Below are 7413 nucleotides of genomic sequence, written 5' to 3'. Positions count from 1 at the left end.
CGTAACCAGGCTGGTATGGCCGTAAGCGAGAAACAATCTCTTGCTACAACATATATAGTCAAAGTGAGTGTGATAAACAGACATTGCATTTTCACCAATTAGATAAGCAGCTTGAACTTTGTGTCACTGAAAAAGTAGAAGAAATTACAAACACTGTTCCCATCACTTTTTAGCACAGGTAGTTGGATAAAATACAAACTTTATTTCCTTTCATCATTTGAACAGGGCAAAGGAGCACAAAGCACACACAAGCTGCATTCAGCAACAATATTCTTGTTTGTCTTATAAATACAAGGCAGATGCTAATTGAAAACACAAGGAAATTTGATCCTATTAAAAAGGCAGGAAGCTGCATTTAGTCAATTCATCATTAAATGCTTACTACAAGGCAGTGTTGCTGATGAAATAGTGCAGGGGCACACCCTCGTGGACAAAATGCTTACAGCACCTGGTATTCCCAGGCGGTCTCCCATCCAAGTACTAACCAGGCCCGACCCTGCTTAGCTTCCGAGATCAGACGAGATCGGGCGTACCCAGGCTGGTATGGCCGTAAGCGAGAAACAATCTCTTGCTACAACATATATAGTCAAAGTGAGTCTGATAAAACAGACATTTAGTCAATTCATCATTAAATGCTTAATACAAGGCAGTGTTGCTGATGAAATAGTGCAAGAGCACACCCTCGTGGACAAAATGCTTACAGCACCTGGTATTCCCAGGCGGTCTCCCATCCAAGTACTAACCAGGCCCGACCCTGCTTAGCTTCCGAGATCAGACGAGATCGGGGGTACCCAGGCTGGTATGGCCGTAAGCGAGAAACAATCTCTTGCTACAACATATATAGTCAAAGTGAGTGTGATAAACAGACATTGCATTTTCACCAATTAGATAAGCAGCTTGAACTTTGTGTCACTGAAAAAGTAGAAGAAATTACAAACACTGTTCCCATCACTTTTTAGCACAGGTAGTTGGATAAAATACAAACTTTATTTCCTTTCATCATTTGAACAGGGCAAAGGAGCACAAAGCACACACAAGCTGCATTCAGCAACAATATTCTTGTTTGTCTTATAAATACAAGGCAGATGCTAATTGAAAACACAAGGAAATTTGATCCTATTAAAAAGGCAGGAAGCTGCATTTAGTCAATTCATCATTAAATGCTTACTACAAGGCAGTGTTGCTGATGAAATAGTGCAGGGGCACACCCTCGTGGACAAAATGCTTACAGCACCTGGTATTCCCAGGCGGTCTCCCATCCAAGTACTAACCAGGCCCGACCCTGCTTAGCTTCCGAGATCAGACGAGATCGGGCGTACCCAGGCTGGTATGGCCGTAAGCGAGAAACAATCTCTTGCTACAACATATATAGTCAAAGTGAGTCTGATAAAACAGACATTTAGTCAATTCATCATTAAATGCTTAATACAAGGCAGTGTTGCTGATGAAATAGTGCAAGAGCACACCCTCGTGGACAAAATGCTTACAGCACCTGGTATTCCCAGGCGGTCTCCCATCCAAGTACTAACCAGGCCCGACCCTGCTTAGCTTCCGAGATCAGACGAGATCGGGCGTACCCAGGCTGGTATGGCCGTAAGCGAGAAACAATCTCTTGCTACAACATATATAGTCAAAGTGAGGGTGATAAACAGACATTGCATTTTCACCAATTAGATAAGCAGCTTGAACTTTGTGTCACTGAAAAAGTAGAAGAAATTACAAACACTGTTCCCATCACTTTTTACCACAGGTAGTTGGATAAAATACAAACTTTATTTCCTTTCATCATTTGAACAGGGCAAAGGAGCACAAAGCACACACAAGCTGCATTCAGCAACAATATTCTTGTTTGTCTTATAAATACAAGGCAGATGCTAATTGAAAACACAAGGAAATTTGATCCTATTAAAAAGGCAGGAAGCTGCATTTAGTCAATTCATCATTAAATGCTTACTACAAGGCAGTGTTGCTGATGAAATAGTGCAGGGGCACACCCTCGTGGACAAAATGCTTACAGCACCTGGTATTCCCAGGCGGTCTCCCATCCAAGTACTAACCAGGCCCGACCCTGCTTAGCTTCCGAGATCAGACGAGATCGGGCGTACCCAGGCTGGTATGGCCGTAAGCGAGAAACAATCTCTTGCTACAACATATATAGTCAAAGTGAGTCTGATAAAACAGACATTTAGTCAATTCATCATTAAATGCTTAATACAAGGCAGTGTTGCTGATGAAATAGTGCAAGAGCACACCCTCGTGGACAAAATGCTTACAGCACCTGGTATTCCCAGGCGGTCTCCCATCCAAGTACTAACCAGGCCCGACCCTGCTTAGCTTCCGAGATCAGACGAGATCGGGGGTACCCAGGCTGGTATGGCCGTAAGCGAGAAACAATCTCTTGCTACAACATATATAGTCAAAGTGAGTGTGATAAACAGACATTGCATTTTCACCAATTAGATAAGCAGCTTGAACTTTGTGTCACTGAAAAAGTAGAAGAAATTACAAACACTGTTCCCATCACTTTTTAGCACAGGTAGTTGGATAAAATACAAACTTTATTTCCTTTCATCATTTGAACAGGGCAAAGGAGCACAAAGCACACACAAGCTGCATTCAGCAACAATATTCTTGTTTGTCTTATAAATACAAGGCAGATGCTAATTGAAAACACAAGGAAATTTGATCCTATTAAAAAGGCAGGAAGCTGCATTTAGTCAATTCATCATTAAATGCTTACTACAAGGCAGTGTTGCTGATGAAATAGTGCAGGGGCACACCCTCGTGGACAAAATGCTTACAGCACCTGGTATTCCCAGGCGGTCTCCCATCCAAGTACTAACCAGGCCCGACCCTGCTTAGCTTCCGAGATCAGACGAGATCGGGCGTACCCAGGCTGGTATGGCCGTAAGCGAGAAACAATCTCTTGCTACAACATATATAGTCAAAGTGAGTCTGATAAAACAGACATTTAGTCAATTCATCATTAAATGCTTAATACAAGGCAGTGTTGCTGATGAAATAGTGCAAGAGCACACCCTCGTGGACAAAATGCTTACAGCACCTGGTATTCCCAGGCGGTCTCCCATCCAAGTACTAACCAGGCCCGACCCTGCTTAGCTTCCGAGATCAGACGAGATCGGGGGTACCCAGGCTGGTATGGCCGTAAGCGAGAAACAATCTCTTGCTACAACATATATAGTCAAAGTGAGTGTGATAAACAGACATTGCATTTTCACCAATTAGATAAGCAGCTTGAACTTTGTGTCACTGAAAAAGTAGAAGAAATTACAAACACTGTTCCCATCACTTTTTAGCACAGGTAGTTGGATAAAATACAAACTTTATTTCCTTTCATCATTTGAACAGGGCAAAGGAGCACAAAGCACACACAAGCTGCATTCAGCAACAATATTCTTGTTTGTCTTATAAATACAAGGCAGATGCTAATTGAAAACACAAGGAAATTTGATCCTATTAAAAAGGCAGGAAGCTGCATTTAGTCAATTCATCATTAAATGCTTACTACAAGGCAGTGTTGCTGATGAAATAGTGCAGGGGCACACCCTCGTGGACAAAATGCTTACAGCACCTGGTATTCCCAGGCGGTCTCCCATCCAAGTACTAACCAGGCCCGACCCTGCTTAGCTTCCGAGATCAGACGAGATCGGGCGTACCCAGGCTGGTATGGCCGTAAGCGAGAAACAATCTCTTGCTACAACATATATAGTCAAAGTGAGTCTGATAAAACAGACATTTAGTCAATTCATCATTAAATGCTTAATACAAGGCAGTGTTGCTGATGAAATAGTGCAAGAGCACACCCTCGTGGACAAAATGCTTACAGCACCTGGTATTCCCAGGCGGTCTCCCATCCAAGTACTAACCAGGCCCGACCCTGCTTAGCTTCCGAGATCAGACGAGATCGGGCGTACCCAGGCTGGTATGGCCGTAAGCGAGAAACAATCTCTTGCTACAACATATATAGTCAAAGTGAGGGTGATAAACAGACATTGCATTTTCACCAATTAGATAAGCAGCTTGAACTTTGTGTCACTGAAAAAGTAGAAGAAATTACAAACACTGTTCCCATCACTTTTTACCACAGGTAGTTGGATAAAATACAAACTTTATTTCCTTTCATCATTTGAACAGGGCAAAGGAGCACAAAGCACACACAAGCTGCATTCAGCAACAATATTCTTGTTTGTCTTATAAATACAAGGCAGATGCTAATTGAAAACACAAGGAAATTTGATCCTATTAAAAAGGCAGGAAGCTGCATTTAGTCAATTCATCATTAAATGCTTACTACAAGGCAGTGTTGCTGATGAAATAGTGCAGGGGCACACCCTCGTGGACAAAATGCTTACAGCACCTGGTATTCCCAGGCGGTCTCCCATCCAAGTACTAACCAGGCCCGACCCTGCTTAGCTTCCGAGATCAGACGAGATCGGGCGTACCCAGGCTGGTATGGCCGTAAGCGAGAAACAATCTCTTGCTACAACATATATAGTCAAAGTGAGTCTGATAAAACAGACATTTAGTCAATTCATCATTAAATGCTTAATACAAGGCAGTGTTGCTGATGAAATAGTGCAAGAGCACACCCTCGTGGACAAAATGCTTACAGCACCTGGTATTCCCAGGCGGTCTCCCATCCAAGTACTAACCAGGCCCGACCCTGCTTAGCTTCCGAGATCAGACGAGATCGGGCGTACCCAGGCTGGTATGGCCGTAAGCGAGAAACAATCTCTTGCTACAACATATATAGTCAAAGTGAGGGTGATAAACAGACATTGCATTTTCACCAATTAGATAAGCAGCTTGAACTTTGTGTCACTGAAAAAGTAGAAGAAATTACAAACACTGTTCCCATCACTTTTTACCACAGGTAGTTGGATAAAATACAAACTTTATTTCCTTTCATCATTTGAACAGGGCAAAGGAGCACAAAGCACACACAAGCTGCATTCAGCAACAATATTCTTGTTTGTCTTATAAATACAAGGCAGATGCTAATTGAAAACACAAGGAAATTTGATCCTATTAAAAAGGCAGGAAGCTGCATTTAGTCAATTCATCATTAAATGCTTACTACAAGGCAGTGTTGCTGATGAAATAGTGCAGGGGCACACCCTCGTGGACAAAATGCTTACAGCACCTGGTATTCCCAGGCGGTCTCCCATCCAAGTACTAACCAGGCCCGACCCTGCTTAGCTTCCGAGATCAGACGAGATCGGGCGTACCCAGGCTGGTATGGCCGTAAGCGAGAAACAATCTCTTGCTACAACATATATAGTCAAAGTGAGTCTGATAAAACAGACATTTAGTCAATTCATCATTAAATGCTTAATACAAGGCAGTGTTGCTGATGAAATAGTGCAAGAGCACACCCTCGTGGACAAAATGCTTACAGCACCTGGTATTCCCAGGCGGTCTCCCATCCAAGTACTAACCAGGCCCGACCCTGCTTAGCTTCCGAGATCAGACGAGATCGGGCGTACCCAGGCTGGTATGGCCGTAAGCGAGAAACAATCTCTTGCTACAACATATATAGTCAAAGTGAGGGTGATAAACAGACATTGCATTTTCACCAATTAGATAAGCAGCTTGAACTTTGTGTCACTGAAAAAGTAGAAGAAATTACAAACACTGTTCCCATCACTTTTTACCACAGGTAGTTGGATAAAATACAAACTTTATTTCCTTTCATCATTTGAACAGGGCAAAGGAGCACAAAGCACACACAAGCTGCATTCAGCAACAATATTCTTGTTTGTCTTATAAATACAAGGCAGATGCTAATTGAAAACACAAGGAAATTTGATCCTATTAAAAAGGCAGGAAGCTGCATTTAGTCAATTCATCATTAAATGCTTACTACAAGGCAGTGTTGCTGATGAAATAGTGCAGGGGCACACCCTCGTGGACAAAATGCTTACAGCACCTGGTATTCCCAGGCGGTCTCCCATCCAAGTACTAACCAGGCCCGACCCTGCTTAGCTTCCGAGATCAGACGAGATCGGGCGTACCCAGGCTGGTATGGCCGTAAGCGAGAAACAATCTCTTGCTACAACATATATAGTCAAAGTGAGTCTGATAAAACAGACATTTAGTCAATTCATCATTAAATGCTTAATACAAGGCAGTGTTGCTGATGAAATAGTGCAAGAGCACACCCTCGTGGACAAAATGCTTACAGCACCTGGTATTCCCAGGCGGTCTCCCATCCAAGTACTAACCAGGCCCGACCCTGCTTAGCTTCCGAGATCAGACGAGATCGGGCGTACCCAGGCTGGTATGGCCGTAAGCGAGAAACAATCTCTTGCTACAACATATATAGTCAAAGTGAGGGTGATAAACAGACATTGCATTTTCACCAATTAGATAAGCAGCTTGAACTTTGTGTCACTGAAAAAGTAGAAGAAATTACAAACACTGTTCCCATCACTTTTTACCACAGGTAGTTGGATAAAATACAAACTTTATTTCCTTTCATCATTTGAACAGGGCAAAGGAGCACAAAGCACACACAAGCTGCATTCAGCAACAATATTCTTGTTTGTCTTATAAATACAAGGCAGATGCTAATTGAAAACACAAGGAAATTTGATCCTATTAAAAAGGCAGGAAGCTGCATTTAGTCAATTCATCATTAAATGCTTACTACAAGGCAGTGTTGCTGATGAAATAGTGCAGGGGCACACCCTCGTGGACAAAATGCTTACAGCACCTGGTATTCCCAGGCGGTCTCCCATCCAAGTACTAACCAGGCCCGACCCTGCTTAGCTTCCGAGATCAGACGAGATCGGGCGTACCCAGGCTGGTATGGCCGTAAGCGAGAAACAATCTCTTGCTACAACATATATAGTCAAAGTGAGTCTGATAAAACAGACATTTAGTCAATTCATCATTAAATGCTTAATACAAGGCAGTGTTGCTGATGAAATAGTGCAAGAGCACACCCTCGTGGACAAAATGCTTACAGCACCTGGTATTCCCAGGCGGTCTCCCATCCAAGTACTAACCAGGCCCGACCCTGCTTAGCTTCCGAGATCAGACGAGATCGGGGGTACCCAGGCTGGTATGGCCGTAAGCGAGAAACAATCTCTTGCTACAACATATATAGTCAAAGTGAGTGTGATAAACAGACATTGCATTTTCACCAATTAGATAAGCAGCTTGAACTTTGTGTCACTGAAAAAGTAGAAGAAATTACAAACACTGTTCCCATCACTTTTTAGCACAGGTAGTTGGATAAAATACAAACTTTATTTCCTTTCATCATTTGAACAGGGCAAAGGAGCACAAAGCACACACAAGCTGCATTCAGCAACAATATTCTTGTTTGTCTTATAAATACAAGGCAGATGCTAATTGAAAACACAAGGAAATTTGATCCTATTAAAA

At 42.7% G+C, this 7413-nt stretch overlaps 19 non-coding genes across 19 annotated transcripts in view; all 19 read right to left on the bottom strand.

Annotated features, from left to right (window-relative positions):
• Window positions 1-27, bottom strand: part of LOC145872056 (5S ribosomal RNA) — a 119-nt gene extending 92 nt beyond the window's left edge. The window contains exon 1 of the ribosomal RNA XR_014387688.1: window positions 1-27. This exon is cut by the window's left edge and continues 92 nt beyond it. This is a non-coding gene — a ribosomal RNA (5S ribosomal RNA).
• Window positions 28-436: 409 nt separating this feature from the next.
• On the bottom strand, window positions 437-555 carry LOC145871426 (5S ribosomal RNA). Its single transcript, XR_014387057.1, has one exon. It is a non-coding gene; the product is annotated as a 5S ribosomal RNA (ribosomal RNA).
• Window positions 556-694: 139 nt separating this feature from the next.
• On the bottom strand, window positions 695-813 carry LOC145874871 (5S ribosomal RNA). Its single transcript, XR_014390506.1, has one exon. It is a non-coding gene; the product is annotated as a 5S ribosomal RNA (ribosomal RNA).
• A 409-nt stretch (window positions 814-1222) lies between these two features.
• Window positions 1223-1341, bottom strand: LOC145871425 (5S ribosomal RNA). The gene has a single exon (XR_014387056.1). It is a non-coding gene; the product is annotated as a 5S ribosomal RNA (ribosomal RNA).
• Window positions 1342-1480: 139 nt separating this feature from the next.
• Window positions 1481-1599, bottom strand: LOC145871424 (5S ribosomal RNA). Its single transcript, XR_014387055.1, has one exon. It is a non-coding gene; the product is annotated as a 5S ribosomal RNA (ribosomal RNA).
• Window positions 1600-2008: 409 nt separating this feature from the next.
• On the bottom strand, window positions 2009-2127 carry LOC145871422 (5S ribosomal RNA). The gene has a single exon (XR_014387053.1). It is a non-coding gene; the product is annotated as a 5S ribosomal RNA (ribosomal RNA).
• Window positions 2128-2266: 139 nt separating this feature from the next.
• Window positions 2267-2385, bottom strand: LOC145874870 (5S ribosomal RNA). The gene has a single exon (XR_014390505.1). It is a non-coding gene; the product is annotated as a 5S ribosomal RNA (ribosomal RNA).
• A 409-nt stretch (window positions 2386-2794) lies between these two features.
• LOC145871421 (5S ribosomal RNA) lies at window positions 2795-2913 on the bottom strand. The gene has a single exon (XR_014387052.1). It is a non-coding gene; the product is annotated as a 5S ribosomal RNA (ribosomal RNA).
• A 139-nt stretch (window positions 2914-3052) lies between these two features.
• On the bottom strand, window positions 3053-3171 carry LOC145874869 (5S ribosomal RNA). Its single transcript, XR_014390504.1, has one exon. It is a non-coding gene; the product is annotated as a 5S ribosomal RNA (ribosomal RNA).
• A 409-nt stretch (window positions 3172-3580) lies between these two features.
• LOC145871420 (5S ribosomal RNA) lies at window positions 3581-3699 on the bottom strand. Its single transcript, XR_014387051.1, has one exon. It is a non-coding gene; the product is annotated as a 5S ribosomal RNA (ribosomal RNA).
• Window positions 3700-3838: 139 nt separating this feature from the next.
• Window positions 3839-3957, bottom strand: LOC145871419 (5S ribosomal RNA). Its single transcript, XR_014387050.1, has one exon. It is a non-coding gene; the product is annotated as a 5S ribosomal RNA (ribosomal RNA).
• A 409-nt stretch (window positions 3958-4366) lies between these two features.
• LOC145871418 (5S ribosomal RNA) lies at window positions 4367-4485 on the bottom strand. The gene has a single exon (XR_014387049.1). It is a non-coding gene; the product is annotated as a 5S ribosomal RNA (ribosomal RNA).
• A 139-nt stretch (window positions 4486-4624) lies between these two features.
• LOC145871417 (5S ribosomal RNA) lies at window positions 4625-4743 on the bottom strand. The gene has a single exon (XR_014387048.1). It is a non-coding gene; the product is annotated as a 5S ribosomal RNA (ribosomal RNA).
• Window positions 4744-5152: 409 nt separating this feature from the next.
• Window positions 5153-5271, bottom strand: LOC145871416 (5S ribosomal RNA). Its single transcript, XR_014387047.1, has one exon. It is a non-coding gene; the product is annotated as a 5S ribosomal RNA (ribosomal RNA).
• A 139-nt stretch (window positions 5272-5410) lies between these two features.
• LOC145871415 (5S ribosomal RNA) lies at window positions 5411-5529 on the bottom strand. The gene has a single exon (XR_014387046.1). It is a non-coding gene; the product is annotated as a 5S ribosomal RNA (ribosomal RNA).
• A 409-nt stretch (window positions 5530-5938) lies between these two features.
• LOC145871414 (5S ribosomal RNA) lies at window positions 5939-6057 on the bottom strand. The gene has a single exon (XR_014387045.1). It is a non-coding gene; the product is annotated as a 5S ribosomal RNA (ribosomal RNA).
• Window positions 6058-6196: 139 nt separating this feature from the next.
• On the bottom strand, window positions 6197-6315 carry LOC145871413 (5S ribosomal RNA). Its single transcript, XR_014387044.1, has one exon. It is a non-coding gene; the product is annotated as a 5S ribosomal RNA (ribosomal RNA).
• A 409-nt stretch (window positions 6316-6724) lies between these two features.
• LOC145871411 (5S ribosomal RNA) lies at window positions 6725-6843 on the bottom strand. Its single transcript, XR_014387042.1, has one exon. It is a non-coding gene; the product is annotated as a 5S ribosomal RNA (ribosomal RNA).
• A 139-nt stretch (window positions 6844-6982) lies between these two features.
• LOC145874868 (5S ribosomal RNA) lies at window positions 6983-7101 on the bottom strand. Its single transcript, XR_014390503.1, has one exon. It is a non-coding gene; the product is annotated as a 5S ribosomal RNA (ribosomal RNA).
• Window positions 7102-7413: the final 312 nt, after the last annotated feature.

This window comes from Salmo salar, unplaced genomic scaffold (assembly GCF_965601325.2).
Source record: "Salmo salar unplaced genomic scaffold, fSalSal1 ptg000293l, whole genome shotgun sequence".
NCBI lineage: Eukaryota > Metazoa > Chordata > Actinopteri > Salmoniformes > Salmonidae > Salmo > Salmo salar.
This window is presented reverse-complemented; position numbering and strand designations above follow the sequence as displayed.